The 14,958-nt window shown below is 43.1% G+C and overlaps 1 protein-coding gene across 1 annotated transcript in view; it reads left to right on the top strand.

Annotated features, from left to right (window-relative positions):
* TSPEAR (thrombospondin type laminin G domain and EAR repeats) overlaps positions 1-14,958 on the top strand; it is a 247,921-nt gene that overhangs the window by 128,719 nt on the left and 104,244 nt on the right. The gene's annotated exons all lie outside the window — the stretch shown is intronic.

Here is a 14,958-nt window from a genome sequence, read left to right as displayed (position 1 = left end):
CACAAAAACAGAATGCAATGATTTGAAAAACGCATAAACCCATATTTTATTCGCAATAGAAAATATAAAACATATCAAATGTTTAAAATGAGAAAATGTGCCATTTTAGGGAAAAAAAATGGCAATTTTAAAATTATAGGCGGAAACCCATGTCAAAAAAGTTGGGACAGGGCAACAAAAAGCTAGGTGGTAATAACAAGGCAGAGCTGGAAGAACATTTTGCAACTAATTAGTTTAATTGGCAACAGGTCCATTAACATGGCTTCATATAAAAAGAGCATCTTAGAGAGTCTCAGAAGTAAAGATGTTCACCGGTCTTTGAAAAGCTGCACCTAAAAATTGTCAAACAATTTCAGAATAATGTTCCTCAATGTAAAATAGCAAAAATGTTATATGTATCATCTACAGTACATAATATCATAAAAAGATTCAGAGTACTTGGAGAAATCTCTGTGCGCAAGGGACAGGCAGAAGGGATGGGCAGCACTGCATTTAAAACGGGCATTATTCTGTGATGGACATCACTGCATGGGCTCAGGAATACATGAAAAAAACACTGTCTGTGAACACAGTTCACCATGCCAGTCAAAAATGCAAGTTAAAGCACTATCTTGCAAATCAAAGTAATATCTAAACATGACCCAGAAATGCTGCTGTCTTCATTCGGCCAAAGCTCATTTAAAATGGTCTTTTGCAAAATGGAAAACTGTTCTGTGGTTAGATGAATCGAAATTTGACATTCTTTTGGTAGTGCAGAGGAGTGAAGATGGTAGAACATCCGAAATTATAGGGAGTTGGAACTTCCCAGTTAGCTCAGATTGAGCAGTGACTTGGACATTATAGTCACACAAGAATGGGAGCTGGAACAAGCATATAAAAGACTGTTCACCAAACCTCAACAGTATGCCTCAGCACCCATGGATGTTATGGATTATGAGTCACCCGTCGAATCGCTGGCACTGGGCCCAAGTGCCGCCAACCGTGCCCTGGATTTTCAGCAATTCTGGAGTAGCAGAGAGAGGAGGTGGTCATCCCCATTCCCCAGCGGCAGTCACATGTGCAGGGAGGGGAGGAAATCATCCTCACTCCCAGCAGCAGATTCACAGTCCAGGAGAGGAGGTGGTCATCCTCCCTCCCCAGCAGCAGATCCACAGTCCGGGAGAGGAGGTGGTCATCCTCCCTCCTCAGTGGCAGTGTAGGGACTCAGGAGTGAAGGAAGTCATCCTTGCTCCACAGCGGGGGTCCGGGAGTTCAGGAGATGGAGCAACCGGCTCATCTCCCTAGCGGCAGGTCCACAGTCTGGGAGAGGAGGTGGTCATCCTACCTTCCCAGCAGCAAATCCACAGTCTGGGAGGAAGCTGTCCTCCCTCCCCAACAGTCAGCCAGAATGGAGGAAACTGTCTTCCCCCCTCAGCAAAGATACATGCACCTGGGAGACAGCACCAGATCAATGTTGTTCCAGCAGTTGGATGAGTGTATGGGAGATGGAGCAGCTGACTCATCTCCCCAGTGGCAGTTCCATAGTCTGGGAACGAGAGAAGCAGCCCTGCCTCCCCAACAGTTAGCCAGATCAGAGGATGTGAGGTCTCCAGCTGAAGCTCTGCCCACTGGGCAGAGTGCCGCTGGCCTCTGCCTAGCACTCACTGTGTTTTTACGGCTCCAGGGTGTCAGAAAAGTCGGCCTATCTCCTCAGCAGCAGATCGAGCACTGGAGCGGTAAAGACCTCCCAGCTGAAGTGGTGGTAGCCGGACAGAGGGTCCACAATCTCTGCCCTACACCTACCAATTACAAATCTTCCCTGTGGACAAGAGTGGAGACAATGTAGACCGACTATGTGGGTTCACACTGCCCGACTATTGCATGTCCGGACCAGGTGGAGGTCTGAGACCTGGTTAGTCTACCTTTAGGGGGGAGAAATGTCACAGTAACCACTGTAACTGTGGCTTTTGGAGGGGACGACAGGCTAGCGTCTTGCCTACTGACTATGAGCCTTGGCATTTGAGGGGGCATTATTCTTTGGGAGGTGTGTGCCTAGGAGACCATTGGTGCAGTTTTACTTTGGATTCAAGTCTATGTCCCCGAAACACACAGATTCTGAGAACTGGAGGACCCGGATACAGATTTGGGGCCTCTGTGTTCTGTTGGGGTAAAGACAGCACAAACCAGCATTGACTTGCTTCAACCCCCTCCTAGACTCAAAGACTCAAAGCAAATGATTGTAATCTGTTCAAAACAACCTGATGCTGGTGTCTCCTGCTGTAATCTGTTTATTAAGGTGTTATGTGTTTACTGTGAAGTGTTTTTCTCCCATTGTGTGCCTCCCAGGTTAATTGTGTTACCTTTTGTTTCTCTCTGTCTGCTAATCCTTTTGGAGATGTGATTAGTATTGTGTCCACTTTACCTCATTGTGGTATGTTTATGTGTTTAAATTAATGTGTAATGTTTGTTTTTATTGTTTGTGGTGACTGACCCTATTTTTGAAATGTATAAAAACCTGTGGTTATCTACAATAAAGTTAGTTGTTTTACTCCACATTGGTTCTTGGGGTAAAATTAATATATTGTGGTTCAAGAGTGGAGGAAGCTGTATCTTGGTGGAGGCACCTAGGTGAGTTGCCAGGTGGTCTGTCACACTTTCCATTAAAGTATCTCCTTCATTAGCCACAAACAGCTCCAAGATCCATAAGGGCAGATATTTGTTTCTACAAAATTCCCTCCACAGCTCTGAGTAAGTAAATTTACTATGCCTCTAATACAACTGACCTCCCCTTTATGTCTCACTTGCTAGAATTGTTGGCCTCTTACGCGAAGAGCACTGTCTTTCTTTGTGGTGATTCCAACCTTGTCACACAAATTTTCTGGCGCTATGCCTCTACCCTATTCAGATTCCGCTCGCTTCCTTGACCTTTACACCTGTGCCAGTATGGTTGATGGTTGGTGAGAACTACACGTGTTGTCCAGAGACTATACATACTTCTCATCATCCTATAATCTTTACATCCCCACCCACAGGGTACAACAATCCTGTCTTCCTGAATTAATCAAGGTATCGATTTTATTAGCAGTGCTGGGACAAGGCCATTTGGTGCCCAGGGCGAAGATGGCAAATTGCGCCCCCCCCCCCAATCTCCACATCTCCCCCCCACTGTAATATTCACATCTCCCCACTGTAATATTCACATCTACCCCAATGTAATATTCACATCTCCCTCCACTGTAATATTCACATCTCCCCCACTGTAATATTCACATCTCCCCCCACTGTAATATCCACATCTCCCCCCACTGTAATATTCACATCTCCCCCCACTGTAATACTCACATCTCCCCCCACTGTAATACTCACATCTCCCCCCACTGTAATATCCACATCTCCCCCCACTGTAATACTCACATCTCCCCCCACTGTAATACTCACATCTCCCCCCACTGTAATACTCACATCTCCCCCCACTGTAATATTCACATCTCCCCCCACTGTAATATTCACATCTCCCCCCATTGTAATATTCACATCTCCCCCCATTGTAATATTCACATCTCCCCCACTGTAATATTCACATCTTCCCCCACTGTAATATTCACATCTCCCCCCACTGTATTACTCACATCTCCCCCACTGTATTACTCACATCTCCCCCACTGTATTACTCACATCTCCCCCACTGTAATATTCACATCTCCCCCCACTGTAATATTCACATCTCCCCCACTGTAATATTCACATCTCCCCCACTGTAATATTCACATCTCCCCCCACTGTAATATTCACATCTCCCCCCACTGTAACATTCACATCTCCCCCCACTGTATTACTCACATCTCCCCCACTGTATTACTCACATCTCCCCCACTGTAATATTCACATCTCCCCCCACTGTAATATTCACATCTCCCCCCACTGTAATATTCACATCTCCCCCCACTGTAATATTCACATCTCCCCCCACTGTAATATTCACATCTCCCCCCACTGTAATATTCACATCTCCCCCACTGTAATATTCACATCTCCCCCCACTGTATTACTCACATCTCCCCCACTGTAATATTCACATCTCCCCCCACTATAATATTCACATCTCCCCACTGTACTATTCACATCTCCCCACTGTAATATTCACATCTCCCCCCCCACTGTAATATTCACATCTCCCCCCACTGTAATATTCACATCTCCCCACTGTACTATTCACATCTCCCCACTGTAATATTCACATCTCCCCCACTGTATTACTCACATCTCCCCCCACTGTAATATTCACATCTCCCCCCACTGTAATATTCACATCTCCCCCCACTGTAATATTCACATCTCCCCCCACTGTATTACTCACATCTCCCCCCACTGTATTACTCACATCTCCCCCCACTGTATTACTCACATCTCCCCCACTGTATTACTCACATCTCCCCCACTGTAATATTCACATCTCCCCCACTGTAATATTCACATCTCTCCCACTGTATTACTCACATCTCCCCCCACTGTAATATTCACATCTCCCCCCACTGTAATATTCACATCTCCCCCCACTGTAATATCCACATCTCCCCCCACTGTATTACTCACATCTCCCCCACTGTAATATTCACATCTCCCCCATACATCACAGTCCACTCAGCCCCCCCACCTGTCAGCCCACCACATCACAGCCCTCAACAACTCAATTTTAATGTCCTCAGTGAGTCAGCACACACTTTCCTCCTTTTCAGAGTAGTGTCCTCACTCCCTGTAACTTCGCCCTCTCCCTCACTTACCTTGCACAGACCGAAGATCGGAGGGAGGCACGGCATGTCTCGGATGGAGGGCGGGTGTTGCAAGATGGTGATTGGTTGCTGAGACCACCCTTCATCCTAGCAGCCAATCACCTGCTTGTTAACCTCCGGCAGCTCTACCCTCCATCCAGAACTCTCCCGCCTCCCGCTGTTGGCTCTGTGTGAGGATTACAGAGACGGCAGGGGATGAAAAGGCTGCTAAATGGCGGTACCGCAGCAGGCCGCATAGGAGAGTGAGGCGGTCCGCATTTGGCCCGCGGTCCGCCATTTAGTAATGCCTGTTTTAGAAGGACACTTCACTGCGCCCCCCAACCCCCAATAATTTGTCCCGCCCAGGGCATCCGCCCCTTCAGCCCACCCCTTGTACCTGTTCTGTTCATTAGTACCATGGCCGCATCATGACCCGTTAGTGATAACTTGTATATCTCTGGAATAGCATTTGTCTGGCCACCTCCAAATGTTCCTGAAAAATCAAGAAAATGCTTACAAGTTTGTTTCACGATGGCATATGACTCCAGATTGCTTATGTAAATTTGTTCCAAACGCACCTTCAACGTGTTTCCGGGGTTGCGAGACAGCATCCATAATACACTTGCATTCTGCAAGTACTGCTTACAGTATTCAATCACCTCCTATTGAAGCGTGATCATTCCACCAAGTGTCATATTATCAGCCCTAAAGAAGGGGGAGGCTGTTAATGTGAAACACATTAGCTTTATTTGTAACCTTTGTCATCTTCAATAAAGTTCTAAAATAAACCATCAAGAAAGAGGATCATCTGGTACCAGGCTCTCTTTCAAACTCACGCAAGGTAGTCCAGCTGAAACAATGGTTCAGTTGTATTAGAAAAGTAGCAGCCTCAAGATCTCAATTGAGTACACTGCCTACCTACTCTTGGGCAAAAATACTTTCCCGGAATAGACACCTACCACATTCATAATTTCGATATTTACCAATAACCTACTGAGTGGTTCACCGGGCCAGCATGAGTTTCTACGGACATCAGCATTCAATCTGCGAGCATTAGCATTTTCTAAAAGTGTGAAACAAAATCAATGCAATAAGGCACAGGTAAACATTTTGGGCATCCCCATGCAATGGGAATTTTATTTCTGGCAAGATACTCTCTAAGGCTTGTATATTAAAAAGATGCAGACTGCAGTTTTCCATATTTGAACATTGAGAGTGTACAAAGTTGTTATGAAGGCTGACCCTCACATTCAGAAATCGGTCTTTAAAGAACATGAAATAAACAGCCTTCTCTTTAGAACAGAAAAAGTTAGACATTTGCAATAAAGTTTGTAAAAATCTTTGCAATGTACATAGATGGTTTTCTCAACAAAAGCAGAGTTACACTTTAATTCTATTGTTACATGTATTAACCACATATAGTTATAAAACACAATATTTTTCAAGAGAATGACTTTTAATTAGGCTAAGTTGAAATCGCACCTTATTTTTACTTGATATTCCTTTACAAATAACCTGTACATGGGGAACAAGTGATGTGAAGTTGCCTGTGTAAATTGGGCTTTGATCGACCAGTTAAAAGGGGTATCAGCCAGGCTTTTTAGTGTTTTCTGGCTTGGTATAGGGGCTGTGGAGTACTGACTTATGCCGCGTACACATGAGCGGACTTCTCCTCGGACTGAACGCCGAAGGACTTTTCAATGGAGTTCCAATGAAACGGACTTGCCTACACACAATCCCACCAAAGTCCAATCGTTTCGAATGTGATGACGTACGACCGGACTAGAAAAGGAAGTTCAATAACCACTAGCCAATAGCTGCCCTTGCGTCATTTTCGGTCCGTCGGACTAGCATATAGACAAACGTTTTTTTCGATAGGAATCAAATCCATCTGAAAGATTTGAAACATGTTCTATTTCTAAGGTCCGTCAGATTTTTTGACAGAAAAGGTCCGATGAAGCACACACACGATCGGAATGTCCGACGGATTCATTCCGTCTGACCTTTTCTGCCGGAAAGTCCGCTCGTGTGTACGCGGCATTAGTTTGTACATTTCCTAAGCAGCCGGTAATGTGCACACAATCTGGGTCATGTAAGTCACCATGTAGGCTGAGTAGTGAGTATCAAGACATGTATTTATGTAATTGCATGAGCACTAATGTGAAGGAAAATAATAGATATTAACAGCTGTTCTGCAAACAAATAATATAAAATTAATGCAATTAATATTTTTAATTAGTACAGAATACTAGAACCATTAGGGAAATACTGTATATATAGTGTTATGTGTATATATATATATATATATATATATATATATATGTGCATCTCATAAAATTAGAATATCATCAAAAATGTGATTTGATTTATTTCAAGCATTTCTTTCTTTTAATTTTGATGATTATGGCTTACAGCCAACGAAAACCCAAAATTCTGTATCTCAGAAAATTAGAATATTACATAAGAGCAATAATAAAAAAAAAATTTTAATACAGAGATGTTGGCTTACTGAAAAGCATGCCCATGTACAGTATAGTATGCAATATCAATACTTGGTCGGGGCTTCTTTTGCATGAATTACTGCATCAATGTGGCGTGGCAAGGAGGCCATGGGCGTCCGCAGCATAGGGCAAGGGGGGGCAATTGCCCTCCCTGGAATCGTAAGAAGGTAGAGGTCGACCGATATATCGGAGAAGGGAGGAGGAACATGGGGTTCCTCCTCCCTTCTCCACACTCTGTTGGCAGAGCAGCGTCGCGGTGTGTGAAAGAGAGAGAGAGAGAAACTGTCAAAATTGAGGTTAGATGTCGGGGTGGGCGGGAGCCGGCGTGGGCGGGACCCAGCTATCCAACACCAGCCAATAGGATGGGATCTGGGTGGGCCACTACGTGTATGTGGCCCCACCCCTTTCTTAAACAGACCAATAATTGGCTGGATAGCTGCTGGGTCCCGCCCACCCTGGGTCCCACCCACCTCCGACATCACACTGAATTTGTCAGCTCCCCTCTCTCTCTCCATACAGTTTCACACAGTTACACTATCCGCTGTGAAACCTGCCATTGCCATCCAGTGCTACCTGCCAGTGCCATCTGCCAATGCCAACCAGTGCCTGCAAGTGCCACCTGCCAGTGCCAACCAGTGCCACCTGCCAACCAGTTCCACCTGCCAGTGTCAATCAGTGCCATCTGCCAGTGCCACCTGCCAGTGCCAATCAGTGCCTGCCAGTGCCAACTGTCAGTGCCACCTGCCAGTGCCAGTGCCAATCAGTGCAATCCAGTGCCATCTGCCAGTGTCATCTGCCAGTGCCACCTGCCAGTGCCACCCAGTGCCACCTGCCAGTGCCAATTAGTGCCACCTGCCAGTGCCAATTAGTGCCACCTGCCAATCAGTGCCAACCAGTACCACTTGCCAGTGCCACCTGTCAGTGCCACATGCCAGTGCCAATCAGTGCCACCGTCCAGTGCCAACCAGTGCCACTTGCCAGTGTCACCTGTCAGTGCCACCTGCCAGTGCCAACCAGTGCCATCTGCCAGTACCAACCAGTGCCACCTGTCAGTGCCTGCCAGTGCCACTTGCCAAAAAAGAAAATCGTCCGCAAAAATTGGCATCATACATCGGCCATCGGCCGCCCCGATTTCTAAATATCGGCATTGGACAGAGAAAAACCCATATCGGTCGACCTCTATAAGAAGGTGTTGAAGAGTGAAGATTGTTGCCCTGTGTAACGCAATGGCCGCCGCGGCCACCTCCGCGGCAGCCGTGGACTTTTTTTTCTACGTCTGCTGGCCTGGGGCTGCTCTCAGTCTGTTGTGACTTATCATAGATTGATACAGACATCCATCCCTCCCACTATCACCCCCAGCCATACTGTATAGGTTGTTTTCATAAAGATCAAAATATGGCCACAACAGATGTATTGCAATACATTGCAAATAGAAAGATGTACATTCTCTAGGCTATATTTATAGGGCATGGAGTGAAGCTGAATTATCTCAAGAGCTATTTCACACTGCCATCTGGCCGCGTTATCGGTAAAGCGCCGCTAGTTTTAGCTGCGCTTTACCATCGTTTTAGCGGTGCTATTCAGCCGCTAGCGCGGTGCTTTTAACCCCTGCTAGTGATTGAAGAAAGGGTTAAATGTGACTGTGTATCACCGCTGCCGAAGCGCCTCCCCCCCTGAAAAAAGTTCTGCGGACGCCCATGATGAGGCGTTTAGCCTGTAGCACTGTTGAGGTGTTATGGAAGCTCAAGCGGCCTTCAACTTGTCTGCATTGTTGGGTCTGGTGTCTCTATGAGGTTTAGGTCACACGAGTTTGCTGGCCAATCAAGCACAGTGATACCATGATTATTAAACCAGGTAATGGTACTTTTGGCAGGTGCCAAGTCCTGCTGGAAAAATGAAATCAGCATCTCCATAAAGCTGGTCAGCAGAAGGAAGCATGAAGTGCTCTAGAATTTCCTGGTAGACGGCTGCGCTGACTTTGGACTTAAAAATCACAGTGGACCAACATCAGATGGCATGGCTCCTCAAATCATCACTGACTGTCGAAACTTCACACTGGACCTCATGCAACTTGGATCCTGTGCCACTCCACTCTTCCTCCAGACTCTGGGACCTTGATATCCAAATGAAATGCAACATTTTCCACAGTCTGTGATGATTTGGGGAGCCATCTCATCTGCTGGTGTTGGTCCTCTGTGTTTTATCAAGTCCAAAGTATCAAAGTCCTCTACCAGGCAAATTCTAGAGCACTTCATGCTTCCCTCTGCTAACCAGCTTTATGGAGATGCTGAGTTCATTTTCCAGCAGGACTTGGCACCTGCCCACACTACCAAAAGTACCAATACCTGGTTAAATGATCATGGTATCACTGTGCTTGATTGGCCAGCAAACTCACCTGACCTAAACCCCTTAGAGAATCGGTGGGGTATTGTCAAGAGGAAGAAGAGAGACACCAGACCCATCAATACAGAGAAGCTGAAGGCCGCTATCAAAGAAACCTGGGTTTCCATAACACCTCAGCAGTGCCACTGGCTGATCATCTCCATGCCACGCTGAATTGATGCAATAATTAGTGCAAAAGAAGCCTCGCCTCACTTTTGAATTGAATTACTGAAATAAATTAACTTTTTGATGATATTCTAATTTTATGAGATGCACCTATGTATGTATGTATGTATATATATATATATATATATATATATATATATATTGTATATTTACACACATTTCCTAAAGTTAATTCAAACTTTGAAATCTGCTAATGAACAAACTTCTGTAATTCTGAAGGTGATTTTAAGGGCATTCCAAATCTACAGAGTCCCATATGGGATTCGAAACCTTTGTACCCCCGAGTACCTGCTTCATGCATTAAATTATCCTACTAGGCAAATATCTTTGCTTTTACATTACAAAAGAATTTAGTCCCAGTTGGTTTGAGACAAGATCTTGTCCCAGATACAATCAATATGATATTACAAAGTAGTGGCATGTAATGGGGAAGTTGGCGTTCATTAAAGTCTGATTTTCCTTTATAGCTCTTCGCAGATGTGGCTGTTTCATGTCCGGCCTTATCTTTTCCAGGAAACATGTTTTGATAAAGCAGAGTGCAGAGCAGAACTGCCACCGTACAGTTTGTTTTATGTTGTTTGAATACAAAGCATAGGAAATGATGAAAAGATTTTGGTGCGATTATGAAACACCCCAGGAGGTATGAAGTACAGGCCAGGACATGCTGTGAATACATTAAGACTTTATATATAAACAGCTGTGTCATGGGCTTCTGTTCCACCAGCTGGGAAGTTGTTGGTGGAAAAATGGTAAAAAACGCAGAATAGTAAATACAAGGGACTCTTATAAACAAGAGATTTAAGAAGTCTATGGTTCGTCAGTTACTAAGAAGTTTACATTCCTAGCTTTCTGCGCCTTGTAGTCCTGCAACAGTGGCAGAAGCACAGATTGCTTACTTTTGGTATACATTATAGAGAAAAGGGATTCTGTCTTATATTTCCATAAACATATGATAAAGCAACAGGTAGCCAATGTACTATTTTTCCTATTGATTTTATGTCTCATGTAATTTAACTATGTATAGAACCAAAAAATCTAAATTTGGAAAAATATATTATTTGGTTGGCATGCAACTATTTACATAAAGTAGGCAGCAAGACAATAATTACAACAGACATTTAATGACTAGAAAATAAAAATGTTAAAAAAAAATGGGATGGAATTAAATTTTTTTATTTTTTTATTTCTTACTTTTGAAATTAAAAGGGAAGAGTTATGGCTTCTGATAGGGTTTTGCAAATGCTCTCTGTGTTCCCATTGAGGAGGGTTTTCTTTTTTTCTTTCTCATCTGGCACCCGTCAATTGGAGGAATATCCTTCTTGAAGATACTGGCAGGAATAAAATCTTGAAAGGGTTTCCAAACCTTCTTTGCACCACTAGGAAAAGTGTTTTTGTTGATGCCAGTATGCCAACTGGGGGAAGGGTGTGTATTTTCCTTCACTTCCTGTTCTGTCAGCTTGGCATTAACATACATAAATGTAGAATAACATTCCCATTCATTTTCATTTTCCCTTTGACATCTAGCAGTTAACACTGTGGGGGAGATTTACTAAAACTGGTGCACACAGAATCTGGTGCAGCTCTGTATTAAAATCAATCAGCTTTCATGTTTTATTGTCAAAGCTTAATTGAACAAGCTGAAGATAGAAGCTAATTGGCTACTATGAATTACTAGATTCAGTGTGCACCAGTTTTAGTAAACCCCCCCTTGTGTGTGGCAGTTACTTGTCAGACCAGGTTATCACTGACAGCTCTGGTGCCCACTAATGGAATTAGTGTGATATTGTAGATGTCATTGCAGCCTGAAAATGGCAATGTGGATTTGTTTAATGCTGTAATTGCAAGATACAGCTACAGTAAAAAAAAAAAAAAAAAACAATTAAAAAAATGCTATTTTTCATTTTTCTGCATTTGTCATTCTGTATACAAATTAAGAACAGCAACTTTATTAAGATGGTGTACCAATTAAAACCCTTATTTGTCCATAAAAAAATGTAAAAATGTTTTAGGTAGGCAAATTAGTCAGTAAAGTATAGTTATATAGTATAGTTTGTTTTTTTCTGGCCAACTAACTGCCAATAAGAGGACAAAACGTACAGTTAAGGGAGTTTTTTCTTTTATCTCGCTGTCCTATTTTGCAAATTTGCCAAAAAAGTTAAACATTAGAATCTTAATGGCTGTTTTAGTTCATATCGGTCAAAACCACACCTGTTACAGAAGAAAAAATTGCAAAGCATAGCTGAACGTAAGATAGCAGGGGTCATGTATCTGTTGGAAAGAACTAGAATGTGTATTGTCAATTTGTGTGCCAGTGTCCCTAATCAAGTGTTTTCTGAAATCCAGAGAATCATCTTTGCAGTTTGTAAAAATGTCTTTTGAGATACATCAAAAGTCCTGCAATTCCTGCTTCCTGGTTGAAACATGATAAAAAGTATAATAAAATCTTTGTCAACGTGATCTCAAAAATGCATTTTTTAATAATGCCAACCAACTCTAGTTAAACCTTTCCGATTTCCAAGTGAAGCAATGCTTGGGTATTCTTTCCATAGTGATTACAAAACAGACATTTCCAAGGATCTGGCAGCCTTGGCATTGTGAAGTGCCATGTCAAACCCTTAATCTCTAAACTGCATTATGATAAGACAGACTGTCACCCCAAACATAGATTTCTCAAACTAAACTATGTGCACCAACCAATAATTAAAGTGCACTGGTGTTGATTTACTAAAACTGGAGAGTGCAAAGGCTGGTGCAGCTCTGCATAGAAACCAATCAGATTCAATTTTTTTTTGTCAAAGCTTAATTGAACAAGCTGAAGTTAGAAGCTGATTGGCTACTACGCACAGCTGCACCAGATTTTTCACTCTCCAGCTTTAGTAAATCAACCCAAGTGTATGTAAACCCAATGACTAGAATCTCATATCTTTAGCATGCAGGATTAAACATAAAAGAATGCAACTTTCACTGCTATGCCCATTTTTCCTCTGACGATGTTCAGTGCAGACTCTTAGTTCTGTGCTCCTTTTGACATTGCTGTTCTGGGTTGAATGATGCCCAGTACCATGTAACCTACTTCCTGTGAGCTCAGGGCATCATGGACATACACATCATATGTCAATACATCTCATGGCATAGACCCCTTTCACACTGGCACCGCTCCAAGTTAGCTTTCACATTAGCTTTTCATTTTAGCTGTGCTTTTCGGCCACTAGCGGGGCGCTTTTAACCCCCACTGGCGGCCGAAGAAAGGGTTAAATGTGCCCGCAAAGCACTGCTGCCGAAGTGCTTCGCAGGCACTTCGGCAGTGGTGCCCATTCATTTCAATGGGCAGGAGCTGTGTATTTAACGCTCCTTAACCACTCCAAAGATGCTGCTTGCAGGACTTTTTCTAATGTCCTGCAAGCGCACTGCCCCAGTGTGAAAGCACTAGGGCTCTCACACTGAGGCTGCAGGGGAGGCATTTTTTAGGCTCTTTACAGGTGCTATTTTTAGCCCTTTAGCACCTGAAAAATGCCTCCAGTGTGAAAGGGGTTATAAAACGAGGACTGTAGAAGGAAAGAAGAGGGGGTAAGTGACCCCACTCATCATGTGACTGGATCAATGGACCAAACTGAGGTTGGGGGCTTGGAGGGGGGGGTTAACATGTAGTTGGTCTTTAAAGTATATCCAAAGCCAGAACTCTTTAATTTTAAATAAAGCTCTGTTTTTAACTATGTGTGTCCCATTTTTGAAAGATGAAATATAATTATCTTCTACTGGCTACTTCTCATCTTCTGCTTATATCTTTTGGTCCTGCTTATGTCAACCCTACTATTAGTAATGCTCCTTATATCTGTGCATGTTTCCCACAGTTTATTTATGCCCATCCGTACCTGTGTGCATCTGCTATATGTTACAGTCACCTTAAAATGAGTATTTAGTAAGTCTACCTAATTTTTCATCCAGGGGCGTCCACATGAACAAATAGTGCCCAATAACAAGCATTTTATGGGGACCCTTTGTCAGACAGAAAAAAAACACCATTGAACAACAACCTTATTATCTCAGTCATATGGCACAGGACCTGAAATACTATATTAAATGTTTTACCATTATAAACTTTGTTTTTAATGCCCCCTTAAACTGGTGGCCAGTAGGACAAAGAATGTTCCCTTGAATTGATAGTGTGAGGGAAAATGCTGCTTCACATTGGCCACCAATAGAAGGAGTAATGCTCGCTTACATTGGTGGTCAGTAGAAGGAAAATGCCCCCTTATTTTCGTGGCCAGCAGGAGGAAGAATTCTCCCTTGCACTGGTTTTTAGTAGAAAGAAGGATGCTCCCTTATGTGTGTGTGGTCAGTAGGGAGAAGAATGCCCTCTTACATGGGTGGTCAATAGAATGAAGAATGCCCTCTTTTATAGTACCCATACAACCCCAACCACAGACCACTGATGGCAGCCACAAAGACACTTGACTGTTCACTAGTGATACTAGCCTGTACAGAGCTGCTTATAATAAGAACCATTTGAGATTATGAAATCCAGACATCCTTCTTGAACTTTCAGCACCCATATCAACCACCTGGCTTTAGAGTGATGCCACCAGCACCCCACTATACATATTTTTCGCATATTCCCCACCAGTGGGTAGCCACCTCTACTTTTTGATCCATGCAAGCTGATACAGCTGCAGTGTTTAGCAATACCTCAAAATTCTAAAACCAATACCTCCCTTAGAATGAATGCTTTTATTAATCATTACAGTCGGTTTGAACCATTCATTTTATTACTTTTACCAAAAGTATTATTTTTTTATCAATTATATGGCTTAAATACTGTTATTGTTCAGTGAGAGTCATGAGACATCAGAACTGTTTTTATTATTGCTTGCAGCTTAAGGGTTTATGCGTTTAGACATTAAAAAAACATGTTGTGTTCATATCTGTACTGCACACAGTTTTATACAGATCTAAATGAAACAGTATTGTATCCCATGGGTCTGTCCACACAACTGTGTTTTGATCCATAGCACTTAGCTGCGTAAACCAACTAAAAAAAAACCTGTGTCCACGGTCTGATTTTGACTGTATTATACGTTGCATGCATTTAAATGTTTGTGCAAACATTTACATGTGTGGAAGTGCTCATTATCTTCCCCAGG

Source organism: Aquarana catesbeiana, linkage group LG06 (genome assembly GCF_042186555.1).
Source record: "Aquarana catesbeiana isolate 2022-GZ linkage group LG06, ASM4218655v1, whole genome shotgun sequence".
Taxonomy (NCBI): domain Eukaryota; kingdom Metazoa; phylum Chordata; class Amphibia; order Anura; family Ranidae; genus Aquarana; species Aquarana catesbeiana.
This window is presented reverse-complemented; position numbering and strand designations above follow the sequence as displayed.